This window comes from Ochlerotatus camptorhynchus, unplaced genomic scaffold, assembly GCF_037179485.1.
Source record: "Ochlerotatus camptorhynchus isolate MF236.1 unplaced genomic scaffold, CSIRO-AGI_Acam_v1.1 ptg000165l, whole genome shotgun sequence".
Classification (NCBI taxonomy): domain Eukaryota; kingdom Metazoa; phylum Arthropoda; class Insecta; order Diptera; family Culicidae; genus Ochlerotatus; species Ochlerotatus camptorhynchus.
This window is the reverse complement of record NW_027040655.1, coordinates 1,485,719-1,506,938: the sequence shown is the minus strand read 5'-3', so window position 1 is coordinate 1,506,938 and position 21,220 is coordinate 1,485,719. Positions and strand designations below refer to the sequence as shown.

The following is a 21,220-nucleotide window of genomic DNA, read 5'->3' as shown; positions in this document are numbered from 1 at the left end:
AGTGTTTACTTATAATTTTGCGTTGCTTTTTTTTTGCTCTCGCGACAAATGTGACCTTGCGGAAAATACGGAGAAAACTAACTGTGTGTTAAAAGCGCATAGGGGACATATTTTACGGCTAGCGACACGAAAGTCACGATGGAATTTTGAATTGTTGTAAAATACTATGATTTGTATTTTTCCAGTAATAAAAGAATTATTGGCAGCCGGTGCCGGTGGTGTATACTATAGTGGTAAACGTGACTGCTTTCTCACCCCAATGGGACTGGGTTCAATCCTAGCCGAAGTCGGTGGATTTTTCTGAGGCATACAGATCTCTGGTCACTTCTTCCTTCGAAAGGGAAGTAAAGCCGTTGGTCCCGGCCCATGTGTGCTGAATGGGTGCGATATCCTACGGAGGTGTGGAAGCTGCCTTCCTGCACATTCGATTGTTCTCAATGGATGGCAATCGATGTCCGTCGGTGATTAGCACTAGATTGCGGAACAGAGACCGACGTAAATAAAGAAAAGAAAAAGAATTAATGAGGATTGAGCTATTTTTCATAGTCTCGCCATATTCCTTCTTCCTCAAATAGGGAACATTTCCTTATTTGAGGGATTTATTTATTTATTATAATCTTAATTCATCTGACTTTTGGTTGTCTTAATGAATAATCTAAGTTTAAAAGGATGCTTAGTCAATCTATACATTCAGGACATTCTTCTGATAAAAACAGTTAACGGTACATTAAAATCGAAGCAAGCATAAGCATCATTAAACGCATTAGCCACGGCGCGGATAGGCTCATTCATCCCATACTGTCGGTTACGAGTCGCAAGATGAACGAAGTTACGTTGTCTCATTACTCTCTCAGGTGCGTAGAAGTAGAGCTGCCGAAGTAGTTGTGGGGAGTCAATTTCACCGATAATAATCTTAGCGGCAAAGACAGCTTGAGCATTACGTCGTCTTGTTTCCAGGGTATCAATCCCAAGCAGGCGGCAGCGGTCCCCGTATGAAGGCAAGTTAGATGCATCACGCCAGGGTAGATGACGTAGCGCGTAACGAACAAACTTCCTTTGTACACTCTCAAACCTTGCAATCCAGCAGGCCTGATAAGGGCACCAAACGACAGCACTGAACTCCAAAATAGAGCGGACCAATGAACAATACAATGCCCGCAGGCACAGCGGGTCACGAAAGTCTTCGGAGATTTTGAATATAAAACCAAGCTGTCTGTTGGCTTTGTTCAGGACGTCATTGTAATGGGCTTGAACGTCAATGCACAGTCAAGAGTAACTCCTAAGTCTCTGACTTGACTAACTCTCTCCAAAATCTGGCCGGAGATGGAATAATCAAATCTGATGGGTTTCTTCTTACGGTAGAAGGATATCACATTGCACTTATTGATGCTAAGCGTCAAGTAGTTACGGGAGCACCAGCTTTGCATATGATCCACAATCTGTTGCAAATCCTCACAATCAGCGATGCTATTGATGATCATGTACATTTTAACGTCGTCGGCGTAGAATAGTCGGCATCCAGGTGGCAGTAGACGAGAAAGCTCATTGATAAACAACGAAAACAAAAGCGGTCCCAGATTACTTCCTTGTGGAACACCGGAGATGTTCGTGAATACTTCAGATTGCGAGGCGCCAATCTTAACGCAGAGCGAGCGGTCTGTGAGATAAGACGTGAACCATGAAATCATGGAGTCAGAAACGCCAAGTTTTTCAAGTTTGCCCAGTAATATGCAGTGGTCAACTCGATCAAATGCAGCCTTCAGATCAGTGTAAACGGCGTCGACTTGTCCACCAGAATCCATGGTCCGAACGCAAAGTGACACGAATTCAGTCAAGTTTGTCGTAACTGACCGCTTTGGATAGAATCCATGCTGAGCCGTGGAAATGTAGTTTTTGCAGGAACTGAAAAGTGCCTCGTTGATGATAATCTCGAACACTTTGGAACAGCAACATAACGATGTGATCCCTCTGTAGTTCTGGACATTCCTTTTGTCACCTTTTTTGTGCACTGGGAACATGTACGAAAATTGCCATGCCTCAGGAAATTTGCACTCCTGCAAAGACAAGTTGAACAACTTTGCCAAGGGAGTGAGTAGCGATTCAGAGCACAGCTTTAGGACGGACGAGGGAATCCCATCCGGACCAACAGCATACGAGAGTTTCAACCTTTGAATAGCCAATTCAACAGTATGCTCATCGATTTGGAATGAACGAAAATCAAACGCATCTCTTGGAGTATCGCGGGTTGCTATTCCAACTTGGTTAGGTGATGCCGACATATCATTAAAAGAACTCATGAAATGTTGAGCGAAGAGACGACACTTTTCTGTTTCAGAGCTGGCGGATTGTTCACCGAGATGAACTGATAAAGGCAAACCGACTTCGTTCTTTTTTAAGTTAACAAACGACCAGAAACGCTTTGGGTTCCTGCGAAGGGATGCCTGTGTACGGAGCACATATCGGCGGTACAAGTATCGGTTGTATTTCCTATAATTATTACTGCTACGGTTGAACTCTTGCTTCGTGATGTATGAACGATTTCGGCAGTATCTTCGTAACGCTTTGGCCCTGTACCGTTTCAATCGACGCAGGTGACCATTAGACCATGCGGGCTTCGGCGCAGGTCGTGAAAGAGGAACAAATTCAGCCATGATATCGCAAATAGTTTGCCTGAAGTAATTGACGGCATCGTCAACACAGTCAGCTAATTCTATTGGTCGCCAGTCGACCCTGGAGATAGCAGCGCTAAGTTCAGCATAATCAGCTTGTCTAAAATCGAAGGTACGAGAATCGTCGGGATGATTGCACTTATTATGTTACGCTGTAAGAGGGGACGCGGGGCGTTAGCTTATGTGACAAGCAAATGCATAATGTTGTAGGGGAACTAGGGGCACCTTAAGGATTTTGCCAAGTTTGACTTGATAGAAATCAAAATATCGCTATTTACTACACACTTCTGTCACAAATTTAATATTACTTTGTTTAGATTTATTTGTTGTATTGAAAAGTAAAAGAATAAAAGATATGGTAGATTTTGCTCACCATGCCAGTTGATATTTATGATGCATTGACTGTTTTGGCACGGCGACGCACGCTACCAACGAATTTTACCAAAACTTTAAGAAAGTAATGATTTAGGAATACAAGAAGAAGAAGCACATGCAAATCGAGTGATGGATGGTTAGTTGCCTCTTAACTTGAGAACGGCTGGACTTCGGAAAAAAGTATGTATGTGCAAATTTATCAAGTATTATGTGTATAATCAAAATAAATTATTATTTCTCTAATTTTGTTATATTTTGAAAATCAATAATAATTTAAAAAAATATATAATTTAATTCAAGCAAGCTACCAGCTTACACTCTTCACCAAATTTTAGAGCATCACTTCAACTTTCTTTACAAAAAAAAAAATCGAAGAGGAGGTGTTTTGAGAAAATCAACGTTTTATGTTTTTTACCATGAATTTACTGAGTTTTTTTTTCTTTTATTTTAATTTGTTGTTCAAGGAACATTTAATTACCTGCATTTTTTCTTAGATGTCATTTTGATCAGATCAATAATTTCATGTTATGATTTTTTGAAAAAAAAATCCATGTTTTGAATACGCCTTCTTCAAAAGTTACTCTGGAGAGAAAATAAATCATATTTAAATGAAAAAGGCAACCATTGACAGCAGCGAACATTTGAGTGATGTTTCATTTAAATCATAAAAACACACGTGATAGTCAGCAGACTTAAGGTGATTCCTTGTAGAGTCCACAAATGGCCGCCACGTAGGCACTTCCACTTCGAATTTTCAATTACACAAATCTCGGAAATCGGTGCCCCATTTCTCCTGAAATTACTACTTCATGTATGCTACAGTGCAGCAAACGTGGAGTAACAATTTGAATGTTGCACGTGTCGTAGATGCTGATATTTGTGCACTTAAAGTTTCGAAGTGGTTCAGAGAATATGAATGTCACAGCAATTCAGCAAAAATATCCTATAAACGAAAAAAAGCGCCTGCCTGGATTTTTTTATATGTTTAGTAAAATAGTATGAGCTTTAAAAAATATATAAAACACATTACTTATTACTTATTTGATTTTCAGCTTCATATGTTTTCTAGACAGCTCTTTTAAATACCTATCATTTGCAGAATAAAGATCGAAAATCGGTCTAGTATTTAAAAAGCTATGGATTTTCAAAGTTGGGTATGTAGGCAAAAATGTTATTAAGCACAACCCGCACTTAGTCTTACAATCTAGAGCAGTTTAGCACCAAACGGAATGTTATTATCACTGATGGCTTTCAAATTTATTTACCTTTCCGTATGTACCATAAGATTTGATAAAGAGAAACCAATCGTTGAGATATTGTCAAAAGTCTAACACTGCTTCTTGACGCCAAACTCAGCCTACGGATTCTAAACTCGACCTAACGCATTGAAACGCCAATGAATTCACTTTGACCTATCGGATGAAGATAAAAATTGATTCAGTCGGAGCGCTTCTTTTGTTTTTGGGAATAATGGGTGCAAACCTTCATATCACGCGTTCTGATTGACTTCGTTCCGTAGCTTATTAGCTAAAGTATCGTACCAAACGCATAATTATTGACTTGTTAACTCTGAAATCATGGATTTATTTGAAGTTTTCTGCTCGATAGGCCTAAAATGGGCTATTAGGCCGAAGTAGTTCTCTACCCTATAGGGGAAACAGTCTTATTGTTGCGATATTTTAGAAGCCTTAAAAGCCTATTTTTGTGTATGGAGAACTCCATGCACAACAATAGGCTTCTACCTTCTAACGGTTCTAACGTATCGCAACAATAGGACTGTTTCCCCTATACAGTCATTGCATAGCAAATCGATATAGTGGTTCCCAGAATTTCGTAAAATAGGTAGTTTTTTATAGTTCGTTTATTTATCCAGGCTCATTCGCAGTAGCTTTACCGAGCCGAACTTCAGTTTTTGTTTAACAAAATTACTTAAAACTAAAATTAGTAGAAAGGGGCCCGATTACCCGCGGCTTGCTCGAGGTTAGGGATAACAATTGGTAAACATACAGCAAAAAAATGTAATATCGATCAACGTAAGCTGATGTATGAAATAATGATGTAATAGCAAAAAGCAGATACAATATTACATCAATAGATGTAATTTTGTTCGCAAAATCGATGAACATCGTACAACGTAATATTACACCACCAGCGGAATGACCTCTGTGCAGCTGTTTGGATGCAATATTCAACAACTTTTTTACTGTGCAGGAGAATGGAAGGATACGGACTATGGGTTTGAGTAAGTGCTTAGGATCTCGAACTAAGCGGATGGTAGAAAAATGTACCGAAACACAAAAGATGGACTATGGTGTTTCATTATTATGTTATTCACTGTTCTATACTTATTCATGTAATTATACATCTTTATGTTATATTCTGTAGTTGACCGATTGACCAAACAATTAGGTTCACAATCGTAATCCGCCTTATTAAGGAATAACCTCTTGACCGATACAATTCGAATGACTGCAATAAAACCAAAAAGATACATGCAACAGGTTGGTAACAGGTCAATCACTGAGAACCGACATTTCCATTTCAATGACTTTTGTTATCATTGTCTTCGCGAAAGAAAGCCGCACAATTGCATCACACTCTATGTACTTGTGATAGGTTGGGCTCGAACGGTATCAACTCGCACTGTTTGATGGCGTCCTGTAGCTATGCGGTCAACATTCACCAAATCTCAAACTGACCTATACGCTCTCGATCAGCTGATTTTGCATCACCAACCAACCACCACAATCAATGAAAGGTTCTTTGAACGCTAATCGCAAGTCGGTCCCATTTGCGTTTTTGAAAAGAAAAAAAAATAGTTTTTCAATAGAAATGGTAGCAGTTTGCTAATATTTTCATAATACTGGATGAAGTCAACTACATGGTTTTGAAAAACAGTAAAATTAACACCTTCACCCAGCTATTTTAAGAAAATGAAGCAATAAATTCCAGATTGTTCAAGCTGAACATGAATAAGATCCTATACGCACTAAGATCATTTCACAGACTTCTGTGGAATTTTACCTGAATCTCAAAAGCTGAACGTCCGGTAAACGTTCCTGTATTTTTTCACTGATATTCTGTGAAAAATTACAGGAAAACTGTGAAAAATCACCGAACTGTTTACCGAACGTTCAGAGTTGAGATTTCGGTAAAATTTCACAGAAATCTGTGAAATAATCTTAGTGTGATTTGCTCGAGGTTCTAGAAGAAAAAATATCAAAATATTTTCCACGACAAAGTTCGAGTGGTAGGAAACGTCGTTTTAAACTGCTCGAATGATATGATCCATTAGTTGTCCCATTACATAAGAAGCAATGGTACGAAGCAAACTTAAAACGCGTTATTCTAGGCTTGCTGATTTGTGCTATTGGACGGACTTGCCATGAGCGGCAGTATAACCGGTGCTTATCAGCACAAGCCCAAACAATATTATACAATCATAACGTTCATTATACAGCCGCTACACTAAAGAGCATCGTGTGACAAGACATGTAGCAGGAGCGGATAGGTGCAATCGATCACTTTCGCAAGCGGCGTGCGCCAGGAAAACGCGCGCCTCTTCCGAATTGGTTTGACGAATCGCCATTTCTGACAGGCGTGTCCGCGTGTCCGTATCGTGAGCAGAGTATGCAATTACCTACGGTGCGGTGACTGATAGGACTTGCCTGGGAGATAGGAAATGTATTCCATAAAATTTAGTGTCAGGACCCGAATTGGTCGGCCTTGTAAACAACCTGTTGAATCCAGGCAATCAGCCGTTTGCGTCGTATGATTCTCGGCAGATTACTTTTCAAACACATACATTTATTATCATCCACGTATCAGGTGATTCGAATGAGTAGCTTTCATAGTTTGTTCATAATGGTTTCATATAAAAAAATATAGCAGTTTCTTATTTTGCTACTTAACCTTCACTCTCTCCCCCTGCGGAGACAATCGCATATATTTCTTTTAAATTGTATCAAGTAGGCATTCGAGTTACTTCCAGAACCGGGATCTGGTCTACGAGACAGAGATCGATTAGGATCACAGCGGGAGTTCCACAAGGCTCCATCCTTGGTCCAACGCTCTGGAGCGGGATGTACAACGGCGTACTAACGCTGAAGCTGCCCAAAGGAGTTGAGATCGTTGGCTTTGCGGACGACGTCGTCTTGACGGTAACATGCGAGACGCTGGAAGATGTGGAAGTGTTGACAACCGAGGCGATCAACATTATTGGTAACTGGATGCAAGATAGCCCACCACAAACCGGAAGTGCTATTGGTCAATAACTGTAAAGGGAAATCAGCGTCGGGGAGCACGCCATAGCTTCGAAGCGTATATTGAAATACTTGGGAGTGATGATCGATGACCCGCTAAACTTCAACAGCCACGCCAAATATGCCCCTGTGAGAAGGCTTCGAAGGCCATCAACGCGATAGCTAGAATCATGCCGAACAACTCTGGTCCCAGCAGTAGCAAGAGGCGTCTTCTGGCTAGTGTGTCGTCGTCGATACTGAGGTATGAAGGTTCAGCCGGGGTTGCAGCGCTGGAAACGAAGCAGAACCAAAGGAAACAGAGCAATAGGCTCATGGTCATGCGAGTCTTGAGTGCGTATAGAACCATCTCGTCGGAAGCAGTATGCGTTATCACCGGCATGATTCCTATGGGCATCACAGCGGCATCACCCTGGCTGAGAGAAGCCAGACGAGTAGTGAGAGCGGAGTCGTTGGATAAGTGGCAATAGGAGTGGAACACAGCGGAGAACGGTAGATGGACACAAAGACTAATACCGATTCTTTCGACCTGGGTGAATAAAAAGCACGGAGAAGTCAACTTCTACCTAACGCAGTTCCTGTCTGGCCACGGCTGCTTTAGAAAATATCTGCATCGGTTCGGACACGCAGCGTCACCCCCTGTGCGGAGTGTGGCCACGTAAAGGGAACGCCAGAGCATGTGGTCTTCGACTGTCCAAGGTTCGAGGCAGTGCAAACAACAATCAATACGAAACTAACGATTTTAAATTGGCTCACTACTTGACTAGCCTATTGCACAGTGGTTTAAAAGTGCAAATTCGTGAACTTAATTGTTTTCTGAGATGTACGTACGTTTTAGCATTAAGGTGTCTTCAGAAGATTTTCATAGTTCTGGATTCCGCACCTTTTGGAATGTTCACCTTAATTTTTCTTAAGGTGCAACTGCACTTCAAAAAACTAACTTTTTATATTATCAGATATTGAGATGATGTCTCGTACAAAGTTGTAGGGCTTTCAATTTCAAGAAACTTTGCTGAAGACATCAAGTTGCCATGACTTCATTGTATGAAGATATAAGAGATTATTTGCCAGTTGCACCTTAAAATCAGTTGTTTGAGTTTTTCTATGTCTTATTCACGTTGTATCTCTTTGATGTATTGTGCAAAGTTTTAGATAATATCTAAACACACAACTTTTCTGAAGACACCAAAGTGCTATGATTTGATTGGCGAGAGATACAGTGATTTTTAAGCAAAAAATCACCCTTTTTCAAAAAGCTATAACTAAGCTGGCCGCAAATTGCCGCACTTGCAACAAGTTTCATTTGAAAGCTCAGAATTTGTACTTGAAATGTTGTGGAGATCATTAGTATCCGTTAGTATCCTGGAAACTGTGGTGGATTTTAGTAAACAAAGATTTAGGATTTTTGTATGGGGCTATTCAAGTAAAAACGATATTTTGCTATCTAACAATGGTCTCGATTTTTTTTGTTTAATTTCTAGTTTGTTTTTTATTATTCTAAAGTAACTTAAAAGTAAAATAACATGTTAAACTAATCCAAACATAAAACCAAAGTAACAATTAAAAATTTCTGATAAACAAATTAAACTTCAAAATCATCTGAAACATCATGTTCATCCTCCGAATCCATTTTTTCTCCATCATCTAAGCTTAACAAGAACTTTGCGTCTTGAGACAAATTTTTTGTCTCCTTTTTGGGGCTTTTCCGCATGCTTGAGATTAGTGGATCTGAAGACACTAGCAAACGGCGAATCAAATCAAGATTCAAGATCGTTCTGGAACATTTTCTAGTGTGGTCTCGGCGGTATCGTTTGAGGTCTTTATTCCTCGATTCCTGTGCTTCTTCGGAAAGCTGTCCGATAGGAACCGTGAAATGATTGATGACCTGGGCACCATGAATCAAGATTTTATGCACTGAAGCTGGTACATATGTAGTACCAGGGGTATAGGTCCACTAGATACTTTGCTGTTTCAATGCAATAACTAGAAAACCGTTCCGTGTTGATTTTGTGCCCTGACGCTAATACCTAAGAATATTGTATTGTTTGTATGTACATCTGGTTTTTCAGTATTCCATTTTATTACCTGTAATATGGTACCACATCGTTCCAGTGCTGTCACATCCAGTCCAGTTATTGCAGCTGTTTTCTTGGGATCGGAAAAGAAACGTCGGGCAGTATTGCCGTCGTTGGACGTTCCAGATCCTCCAGGCTTAGGCTTGTCAACAATCAGGCCAGTTTCCACTTTGAACCGTTTTTGGATTTGATTCTTTCTAATCTTCATGGCTTGAACATTCTGTCCTCTTACCTGCCATTTTTTAATTTCAAGTCGGTAAGACAAGCGAAGAAAGTATTCCATAAAGCTATAAAATATTGATATTGTATCAAACCATAATACTTAACACTTAATTTTAATCAATTTTACCGGATCCAGGCATGCAAAGTTGAAAGCCCAAACTGGAAAGATCGCTGTTCTCCACGCGTTCAGTTACTGAATCAAGATTGTTCATCAATTTCGGGGTTGCATTACAAATATTGCAAGTTTGTGACGATTTGTTGCCCGTAACAGCATTACAGACCTTTCCGTCTACCATTGTCAAAACCATCTCATAGCGCACAATAATGGTACGGCCTTCTACCGTAATTACTGTTGGAACAAGCTGGTCAATCTGATTCTCTATATGTTTCTTCTCGTTGATTGATACTTCCGTAGTTTCACTCACGAGCTGAATCCTCACAGGTCTACAGACTCGGGTTGATGATGGTCGGGGATTTTGGAACAAAACTTTTCCGTTTACATCTGCCTTAATAGGAACTAAGGAAGTAATAACCATACTTGAATCACTAGATTCTCCGTCGTCATTCTCAAATTTTTGTTTGTATTCCGCATGTCCGCTGCTGCCATCGAATCCCCATTTTACCAAAAGTACAACCTGAGGAAAATAAATTATTGGTTCAAAGTCTCTATAATGAAAATAAAAAAGGTACAACCTGCTTGAGCTCGTCATCTGAAAAATCTTCAAGATGCTCCTTGTTTGCCAAAACAATCCTACTTGAGGTATGGTCCAAAAGCTTTTGAAGATTTACTTCGGCATTTTTTTCATCAACCATAATAAATTGATCTTCCGGATAGCACTGTTTCTTGGCATTGACAATTTTGTTGTACGACGGGTAAATATTCACGTTTCTCAGTTTTGCTTCTCCTTGGATTTTGAGGTATTGTGACTTGGTCAAGTTGGCATCTATGATCATTGCTAGTGCTTCCAGGTCAGAATACTGTAAGGGCTGCTTCTCCTGAGAATTTCTCCACGAAACAAGTATCTTTGATGCTCGGGTAGGGGTTGCCATTGTTGCTTCCTTCACTACTTTTGCCGCATCTACGGATCCACCTTCACGCAACTTCATTTGAGTAGCGTAAGTCAAGTTGCTAACGGAATGACCCCGTCTTAGATACGCAGTCTTTCGGCGTTTTACAGCATCAGAATTATCTCGGAAAGGTGTCGTTGTTCTACCTCGGCTTGTTGAAGGAAGTTCAGAGAGCAAGAGAGTGGGGAGATTGAAGGGTTTTTCGAAGTAGCGGATATTGCATTTGATCATTTTTGTCTCGGATCGGTGGAACTGCGATAAAGCTTTTTAAAATATTTGCCAATCGGTAACAGAGCCTTCTCCACATCATCTCTATTTAAATCGGACTCGTCAATGTTGTACGCTTTATACACTTCTTGACTCATTTTTCGAACTTTTTTCAATTTCACTTCCTTGGGTTTCCTTCCAGAGTTGCAGCAACTTACGCTTATCAATTTTAACTGAACAAAAAAGTTAGCATGTTCCTTCAATGTTTCACAATTTTCAATAAGTTTTACGAAGATTAAAATCAATACCTGATGAATAATTGGACATTTTCGATGGATGTTTCTTGAAAACGATGTTCTGATCTTCTCTTGGTACTTGAAATGCAGTAACAGGTCTTACGACAGCAGCCGACAAACTATATTTTTTTTTTCAAATAAAATATATAGTTTGCTTTGATCATTTTTCCTCCTTAAAAACAAATTACAGTCGAATCTCCCTAGCACGATATCAAAGGGTCCATTGTGTAAGAGAGGATGTCAAAATATTTTTGTATTACAAACATCACTTTTAAATTCGGTGTTATGTTTTGATTAATCTTACATGTTATTTTACTTTTAAGTTACTTTAGAATAATAAAAAACAAACTAGAAATTAAACAAAAAAAATCGAGACCATTGTTAGATAGCAAAATATCGTTTTTACTTGAATAGCCCCATACAAAAATCCTAAATCTTTGTTTACTAAAATCCACCACAGTTTCCAGGATACTAACGGATACTAATGATCTCCACAACATTTCAAGTACAAATTCTGAGCTTTCAAATGAAACTTGTTGCAAGTGCGGCAATTTGCGGCCAGCTTAGTTATAGCTTTTTGAAAAAGGGTGATTTTTTGCTTAAAAATCACTGTATCTCTCGCCAATCAAATCATAGCACTTTGGTGTCTTCAGAAAAGTTGTATGTTTAGATATTATCTAAAACTTTTCAGAATACATCAAAGAGATACAACGTGAATACGACATAGAAAAACTCAAACAACTGATTTTAAGGTGCAACTGGCAAATAATCTCTTATATCTTCATACAATGAAGTCATGGCAACTTGATGTCTTCAGCAAAGTTTCTTGAAATTGAAAGCCCTACAACTTTGTAGGAGACATCATCTCGATATCTGTTAATATAAAAAAGTTAGTTTTTTGAAGTGCAGTTGCACCTTAAGAAAAATTAAGGTGAACATTCCAAAAGGTGCGGAATCCAGAACTATGGAAATCTTCTGAAGACACTTTAATGCTAAAACGTACGTACATCTCAGAAAACAATTAAGTTCACGAATTTGCACTTTTAAACCACTGTGTATTGGTCCTAAGCAAACGATTAACATACCCCATTCTAGTCGAAATTCTACTACTACACAATGTTTGTTTTGATTCGCTATGAAAGTTGGACGAGGGGTTAGTGGATTTTCCTATGGTGAATCGATTAGCTTGGGACCGAAGAGAGTACCAGAGCTAAGCCAAAAAGTTGAGCGCGTTATTTCGGTACCTTTTATATTATTATCGTACCTTGCACTTACTAGGCTATCAGAGGCCTGTGGCTTCAAGAGCATAACTTTCAGCTCCCACAAGACATACAGCATTGAAACTGCAACATCGAATAAAAACTGCACTCATCCGGTTGCAGAGCTACATTTCCGCAAAAACAAAAAAAAAACGAGATATAGGGTAGAGCGCTACTTCGTTGTTATCGCTTATTTCCGTTCTATCGATCAGAAAAGATCAATAATATCAATGATTTCCCCGTGCACAAATCAATAATAGGTTTGTTCCGATGCGTTAGTTCATTAGCTAAAACATAAATCCTGTTAGAGCGCATTATATGAATATTTACGCTCATTGTTCTCAAAACAAAAGAAGCGTTCCTAGCGAATCCCCTTTTTCTACGTTAATCCGTAGGACGAAGAAAACCTAATGGCGTTTCAATGCGTTAGAACGGAATTGAAACTCGTAGAACGAATTTAGAATCAAGAAGCAGTAGGGTTAACTACCCCATTTCCGGCCTATTAAGCATAACCCGCACTTAGTCTTTCTTAATCTAGTTCAGTTTAGCACCAAAAGGAATGTTATTATTACTGATGGCTTCCAAATTTATTTACCTTTCCGTACGTACCGTAAGATTTGAAAACGAGAAACCAATTGTTGAGATATTGTCAAAAGTCCAACACTGCTTCTTGACGCCAAACTCGGCCTAAGGATTTTGAACTCGGCCTAACGCATTGAAACGCAATTGAAACGCCAATGAATTCACTTCGGCCTATCGGATGAAGATAAAAATTGATTCGATCGGAGCGCTTCTTTTGTTTTTGGGAATAATGGGTGCAAACCTTCATACCACGCGTTCTCATTGACTTCGTTCGGTAGCCTTTTAACTAAAGTATCGTACCAAACGCATAATTGACTTGTTAACTTTGAAATCATGGATTTATTTGAAGTTTTCTGCTCGCTAGGCCCAAAATGGGTGATTAGGCCGAAGTAGTTCTCTACCCTACATATTAGATTTTGAACTATATTTAAACAATTTGTAACTCTTTATCAAATCCAACGTACGTGTGTTCTTTTCCTTTATTTAACGTCGGTCTCTGTTTCGCAATCTAGTGCCAATCACCGACGGACATCGATTGCCATCCATTGACGGCAATCGAATGTGCAGGAAGGCAGCTTCCACACCTGCGTAGGATATCGCACCTATTCAACACACATGGGCCGGGACCAACGGCTTTACTTCCCTTCCGAAGGAAGACGCGACCAGAGATATTTATGCCTCAGAAAAATCCCACCGACCTCGGCTGGGATTGAACCCAGACCCATTAGGGTGAGAAAGCAGTCACGCTTACCACTACACCACCGGCGCCGGCTAACGGTACGTATGGAAAGATGGATAAATTTAGAAGTCATCTTTGACAGAAATATTCCATTTTTGGTTTAAATTAATTCAGAAAAGAGAGGTAAAGCACGGTTTGTCCTTAGTAATACGGAAATTAGATCAAAACCCTATATTGCAAACCCTGATCCTTGCAATCATCTGTTTCGAAAACGGATGCATTCAGTATGTCTTGCTTTGAACTTGAACTTTAGTTCGTTAGACATGTGCCCAATTCTCAGAGAGGGATAAAATCTTCTCTCGGTATCAAAGGAAAAAAAATACTCAGAGAAAGGTACGTAATTTGAGAAAATTTCCCCTGCGGAAGGTTTTTGTGAGAAAACTCTTGCTCCTTTGATCTGTGGTCTGTGAAGCAAAAACTGAAGTGAAGTTCAATATTTAAAAATGAAATTTCACAACCAATTATTTTCGTAGTAATAAATATTTAACAACATTTTTTATTTTACATATCTAATATGTTTGCACATCTGCTTAGTCTCAGATCTCTGTATTTTCTGTCAGAAGCACAGACGAAGAGAGACTTTTTTTTGCTCTCCATAATGAACTGAAAACACGCTGTTTTTTGCGTATGTATCCCAACCAAACTGCCGGCTGTACTGTCGTTGTCGAGCGAGAGTTGGTGTGTAAATTCCACGCGCGCATTTATATAAAATTCCAACTTCCCATTGGATATCGAGCTGGTGGTCTGACATCGTACCACTCACACCGTTACACTATGGAGAGAGACATATTTATAGTTATTCGAACATACCCACTGTTGGGAAATAATATTATCATCCAACGCTTACATTGGTATTATTTCTATACAACTTCACGTAGAGGTGATATTATTGTTGAATGATTTTTTTTTCTAATGGTGTACATTAACGAAAGTTGTCTAGGCAATTACGTAGATCTGTGGTTTGCTTACGCATAAAAGTAAAAACAAAATACATGCCTTGCTCGATTGACACGATTAATCACTACGTAAATAGGTACTTATTCGATCATAATAAGACTTATCAGTGATTTTTCATAAGGGCCTAAGTCTCGAACGTTAACATCGAGGTTAACATTAACTTTTTTTTCGCAAATTTATGCATTGTAAAAACTTGTCCGTGATTTTCGAGCATAATAACTTATTTTCGAAGTGTCAAATTTAAGTAAAAATACATGTTCCCTTAAATTTGACACTTCGAAAATAAATTAAAATGGTCAAACATTTCTCTGTTGTTGATCGTTCGAATTTCGAAATCGAACACAGCGTTAGTAATTAATTATTTACGTTTTCGAATTGGGCCCTTATGAAAGATCACTGTCGAAGTGTTCAGAAACCTTGAAATGTAGCAAGTCGAACTTTCATTGAGAAAGGGTGTTTCGGTTTTGATTTTGTGTCGTGACTGCCGAATGGACATGTCCCGCAATAGTGAGTACCTACTACGAATTTGCCGCTCTAGTGAATGAGCTGCAACGGATCTTCGCTGAATCACATCGTACGATCCTCTTATATACTCTCCCACCCGCTTTTGGCGATTGATAGTCATTCTCTCATATTTCTCAGTGAATTGGTTCCACTCAGTTGAGCTATATATATATATATATATATGTCGACTTTATTCATTACGGTACGGTACGCACAGTGACCCTATATAGTAGGGACTGGAGTGAATTTTGTTGTTGTTTGTAAATATTACTACTTTGATCAGCTGGACAATTATGTCAGTAAAGATAAATCTAAACAAAGCAATATTAATGATCTTGTTCTGCTTTGAATAATAGGAGAATTCGACGATCACCGACGATGAACAACATTTTTAGAACTTACACAAACTTTTTTCCCATGTGAATCGGTGGTTACTAGAAAGGCACAATTGTTATCTTGCCACCTCACAAATATCCTATATTATGAACTAATTTTGAACCAACGTGTAAATTTCAAATAACAGGTACCACAGTAAGACAATGACTCGTCACTGTTTTAATACGGATACGGAGCACTTTCTTAAATCATATCGCGTGCTATCGACCAGATATAAAATTGCTGCTATATAATGAGTAAGAGCTAAGGCAGATTACGTTAGAACTTGGTTTTGCGACAAAACTAATAACACAGATAAACAGACGTAACTCATTCTCCTCAATAATCGTCGTACACGAATTTAACGATAAATTTAGTTTCGCGAATCCCCTACCACAGCACTGGCATTGGATCACTTTGATGTTTCTATACATTCTATCGAACTTGCATGCAACATTGTTTGAGACTTGACAAGTAAGCTTTTTTCCGCGAATAGCTCGCGAGATGCCGTTAGTGTGCTCCGTGACGATGGCTTCAAGGAAAATTAAAGAGTTATGTCTGTTTGTCTGTTCTAAGAATGTAAATTCCTGCAACGTTTAATCAACTGAAATAAAGTACACGGATAACAGCCTAATATTGGTATTTTCGGATCGAAACCACGTTAAGAGCCTGGAAATCAATCTCCGATGTTGAAACTATTTTTAAATCCAAGACGGATACTTTTGGTTTACATAAAAACAAAAATGTATGTCCAACACCAATTCGGTATCTAAGATGACTACTTCCGGTTTGCGATTAGCTTTGGAAACCTCAAAATATTGGTATTTTTGGAAAGGCTATAAATCGACACCTAACAACATTTTACAATGAATGCAATATTTTTAACCTCATAAAAATCATAATACGTTATAATATCAGTATTTCCGGAACGAACCATCGTGTAGGGCCATAAATCGACACCTAACTTTATTTTTGAATTCAAGATGGCGACTTCCGGTTTGTGGAACAGTTTTAGTACCTTACAACGTGGAAAATTTTATGATTTGAATGAAAACCGATATGCGATTTCATTAGAAAACAAAATATGACTGCTTCCAGTTTATAAATAAGCCTCAAGTACCGTAATCCGGGGCAAATTTGAGCACTTACTAATGTAAATATAGAAATAATTTTTTACATTAAACGAAATTGACAAACTATTTGTATTGAGTCTCTATTGTTATGCATGATTACTTATCATATTAAATCCTCGTTCTTCTTCTTTACCGTATTTCAAGCTTATTGCTCATCGCATTTTAGCTTATTACGTGCTCTCAACTTAGTGTTCTAGATGCACTTCGACAGTTATTAACTGAGAGTTTTCGATGCCTGTACAATTTTTGCATTAGTATAATTGTATGGCAAGTAAAATCAGGAAAGTCGAGAAATTTTTCAGCCCGAAAAATTTCTAGACCGGACCGGGAATCGAGAACCTAGCCACCTCCAGCATGGTCTTGCTTTGTAGCTGCGCCTTTATCGACTGAGCTAAGGGAGGTCCCCAAAAACCCTCGTGCGAAGTGTATTTTCAGCAAAAATTACGAAAACAGAAAACCATTGATTTATCAATATTGGAAACCTGATTCATTTACACTTAGTGTTATCGAAAATACCACTTTCAATTTTATGACAAAAATGGTTGCCCAACATGTTACTAAAGGTTTGTGTTCTATGATTTTGTAGTGTCCATTGTGTCCATTTTAAAAAAGGTTGCATTTTTATACGTTTAAAAAAAGTTTAAAAATCGGTCCCTTAATTTTTTAAGTACCGTAAAACGTGGTAATTTTGATAGTTTTTAATGTATATTCTAAATATTTGTCACAACAGTGAATGTTTTTCAAATTTTATATTTTTTAAACAAGTACTGAGGACCCTTGATTCAATTCGTTAGTAACGTTCAACGGAATTATTGAATTTTCACTATTTTTTTACTTATGACCGAACATCAGTTTTTTTGTTTTGTGGCTACTTTGATGATACTCGATGAATGTAGAAAAACATGCGAATAAACAATTTTGCTCAAAAAATTTGAATTTTCGAAAGACTACATAACATCATAAGCAATAAGAAGACAACGTTGAATTTGCGATGGCGATATCGGAAATACATTTAATAAGTGACACTCAACAGTCTTTTCAAACAGGTGAAAAAAATGAAGATTGTTTTATCAGATATTTTGAATATATATAACACATTCTATATAAAAACTCTATAAGATTTCAAAGGTAATATCCAAAGCTACAAAATGGAATCAATGTTTCTGATTCTGAAATATTGTTGAGAGTGAATTTTATCATTATATTCTACAATCAAAGTTACACGCATTATCCAAGATAATGCGTTTTACGGTACCGTACTCGATATTTCCACAAGTCGATGCCTCCTTTGGTTGATGGTCTGTTTAGTGTTATTTTGATTCTATAGCTCAATATAGTTAAAGACAGACCTTCAGAATTATGTAATTTTGATGTTAAAGTCAAAGAAACTTTGGAAATGTGATAACTGGTGGTCATATTGGGTACCCAGGATCCATCGGTCACTTCAGAACATATTTATGGTGTCCTTGGAGAAATGATTCGTACCTTTAAATTATTCCAAAATCCATCATTAGGCAAATCAAACCGATTTATTGAGTGATCAGGGCGATAGTGCCACATCCAGAAAGGTTCCAGATGCTCCCAGAAAAGTGATCAAAACCAGTCTAGAAGCAGTTATAAGTTTTAAATGATTCAATCATTTTTGATTATATTGAACTGTATACACATGGGGCAAATAGCCAAATCTGACAACAGAACTATTCATGTGACAAATTAAATTTCAAAAAATGACAGTCCTATTGTATTTTTGTTCATATTGGCTTAATATTATAGATAAACTACTAAATTCATTCGTGAACAATTTTTCGAAGTAATATAGATAAATAGGACCGAATATTGTAGTTGATGGATTAATTCGAGATTATTGTTAAAATTATGGACGAACAATATAAGTCGATAATTATATAACTCGATGGTCCCTTCAATATCGAGTTATTGAGAGTTAACTGTATTTTTTGACGTAGGACTACGTCTGTGATTTCTATATGGGAGTACACTTTGTGAAAACCGAAAATGGAACATGTAATAAAATTATGAAAGATTTTGAACGTTAATAACTCAGCTGCCCCTGAACCAATTTCAATAATTTTATCACCAATTGATCAGATATATTTCTACGCAACTGTTAAATTTAACACTTTATCATTTATCAAAATATCACTATTGAAAATTGCACGAATGTGCAACTGTTGCAATGATAGTTACAATCATCATCAATCATCTGCGGAAAGCGATTTCCCTAACACAGATTTTAGAGTTGAATTCCATCCGGTCTCACTAAACGGTGTTTATTCAATCACCGCGTTGTTAGTGGTTGTGTTCTCCAGTACACAACGAAAGGTTCTCCGCAAGTAGCTAGCTACCAAGGCTGACCTCAACCGCTGATCGGATTCAGTTCCAATCACCGTGTGTGGTGGTGTCCGGTCGTCGGCATCAGCTGCAGTAGCAGCAGCAGCAGTGATTTCAGCGTGTGGCGTTGAACATTGTTCTCCAGTACACAACGAAAGGCTGCTTGCAAGCAGCGAGCTGCAGTCCACATGAGCATCCATAGAAAGAGGACGAAGCTGCACCGCTATTGATCAGAATCAGTAGCTCTTCGTGAGTCGCTGTGGTCCATCTATGTCAAGCACGTCATACTAAAAAGTTTAAACAGAGAGAACCCCGCTCAAATTCCTATTCCTACACAAAACACAAGCTCCTGCTGCAGTTAACAAATAAGATTTATTATATAAGACCACGTAGTCCTACGTCACCATTGCTTACAACCCCAGAGGGCTGTCCCTTGTAGTTTTTTTATTTTAATTTTTTTGACACAAATGAAGAAACCATCGCAACTTACCGAATATATTATCCTACGTACAAAGTATTCGTACAAGACACTGAAGAAATCTGAACATTTTAGACAAAATACTCGTATCTGTCAAGGATAGCAAATAAGGTAGTGGACTTCTACTGTGCTGCCTGACATAACGAATATACGTTGTATCCGTGGGATCGTATACCTCGTCTAATTTAACATAGCATAATTAAAAAAAATAGACGAAGCATACAATCCTGCGGATGCAACGTATAATCGTTATGAGTCAGGAATAGCGAATTTTGCCCCAGATTAGACTCCCAGCAAAAATAAATGTCACCACAAAATGTTCACACCGTTTCCAGCATACGTTGGTTCACCCAACCGGGAAATGTAAGATTACAGATTGGTATGAAAAGTAAGCCGAATTTGCAATGTTTCGCGGCATGAATTGATTTTGTAATGTGGTCTCCGGAAGGTTTTTAAAATAATTTTGTAATTTTTATATTAGCTTGATTCCCAAAATGCATTGCATCTATAAAATCATAGCGCGAAGGTTTTATACAAAATATGCATTCTGGGAAGACTTGCTTGTACGCGGTAGTCTAGTGAATGAACTTCCATTACATTTTTTGTATGAAACATATGCAGAGGATGTAATAAATCCAACCTTACATTGAATGTAATAGACATTTGTTTTCCGTATTGGTTTCTGTGCTACAAATTTCAGTATCGGGAAGGCATTTCAGAATGGTGAATCGAATAATACACTCAAAAAATAAATCACATTTCCGATGGAAAATATCCATTAGAATTTCACATAACTTTCATGTGATCTCACAATTGGGAATCGCATCACGAAATCACATGAACCTTATGTGTCCAATCAAGTTTATGTTTTATCTTATATGTCTATTTATCACATATAATTCATGTGATCGTGTGAATGTTATGTGAATTTCAGATAAAAATCATTAAATTTGTTATTGGAAAAATATCATGTGCGTTCCCAATGGAAACTATGTGAAAACTTTTTTCAGTGTAGGTTTGTTTACATGTGTAGGTTTGTTTACATGCTATTCTACACCGAAAATAGTTTTCATGTAGCTTCCATTGTAACGCAAATGATTTTCATCCGTAAACAAAATTAATGGAATTCATCTGAATTTCACATAACATTTATGCGATCACGTTAATTTTATATGATTTTTCATATGAATTTCATCGGCCTCATAATATTCATGTGATTTTGTGGTGGGATTTCTAGCTATGTGATCACATGAAAGCTATGTGAAATTCACATGGTTTTCATCCATTTTTTTTTTCCTCTGTTCGGGACCTAACACTACTGCGACCAGTAAATTGATCTATTGTAGTATATCCCGTGTCCTTAGTTTAGTGCATGTCGTATTACTCCATCACTATTGAGAAATGATGAAGTATTCGATTTTTTTACAGTTGCCACTCTTGCATTTATCGCAAGGATCCGACTCTAATTGAAAGGTCCCGCTATTTATACCCTTCGGAGTGTTGAAACACCCTCCAAAGGCGCGCCCCTTTGTCAGTCAAAATTGAATTCCTTAGCAACAAAATTAAGGTATGACACCGATAATGACCATGCATCAGAACCCTAGTCTTAACCACTTCAAACTAGGGAACAACGAAGAGAAGATTAGGAATCACATAGATGAAGACAACTAACT

At 38.0% G+C, this 21,220-nt stretch overlaps 1 protein-coding gene across 1 annotated transcript in view; it reads left to right on the top strand.

Annotated features, from left to right (window-relative positions):
- lt (vacuolar protein sorting-associated protein light) overlaps positions 1 to 21,220 on the top strand; it is a 149,861-nt gene that overhangs the window by 32,079 nt on the left and 96,562 nt on the right. The gene's annotated exons all lie outside the window — the stretch shown is intronic.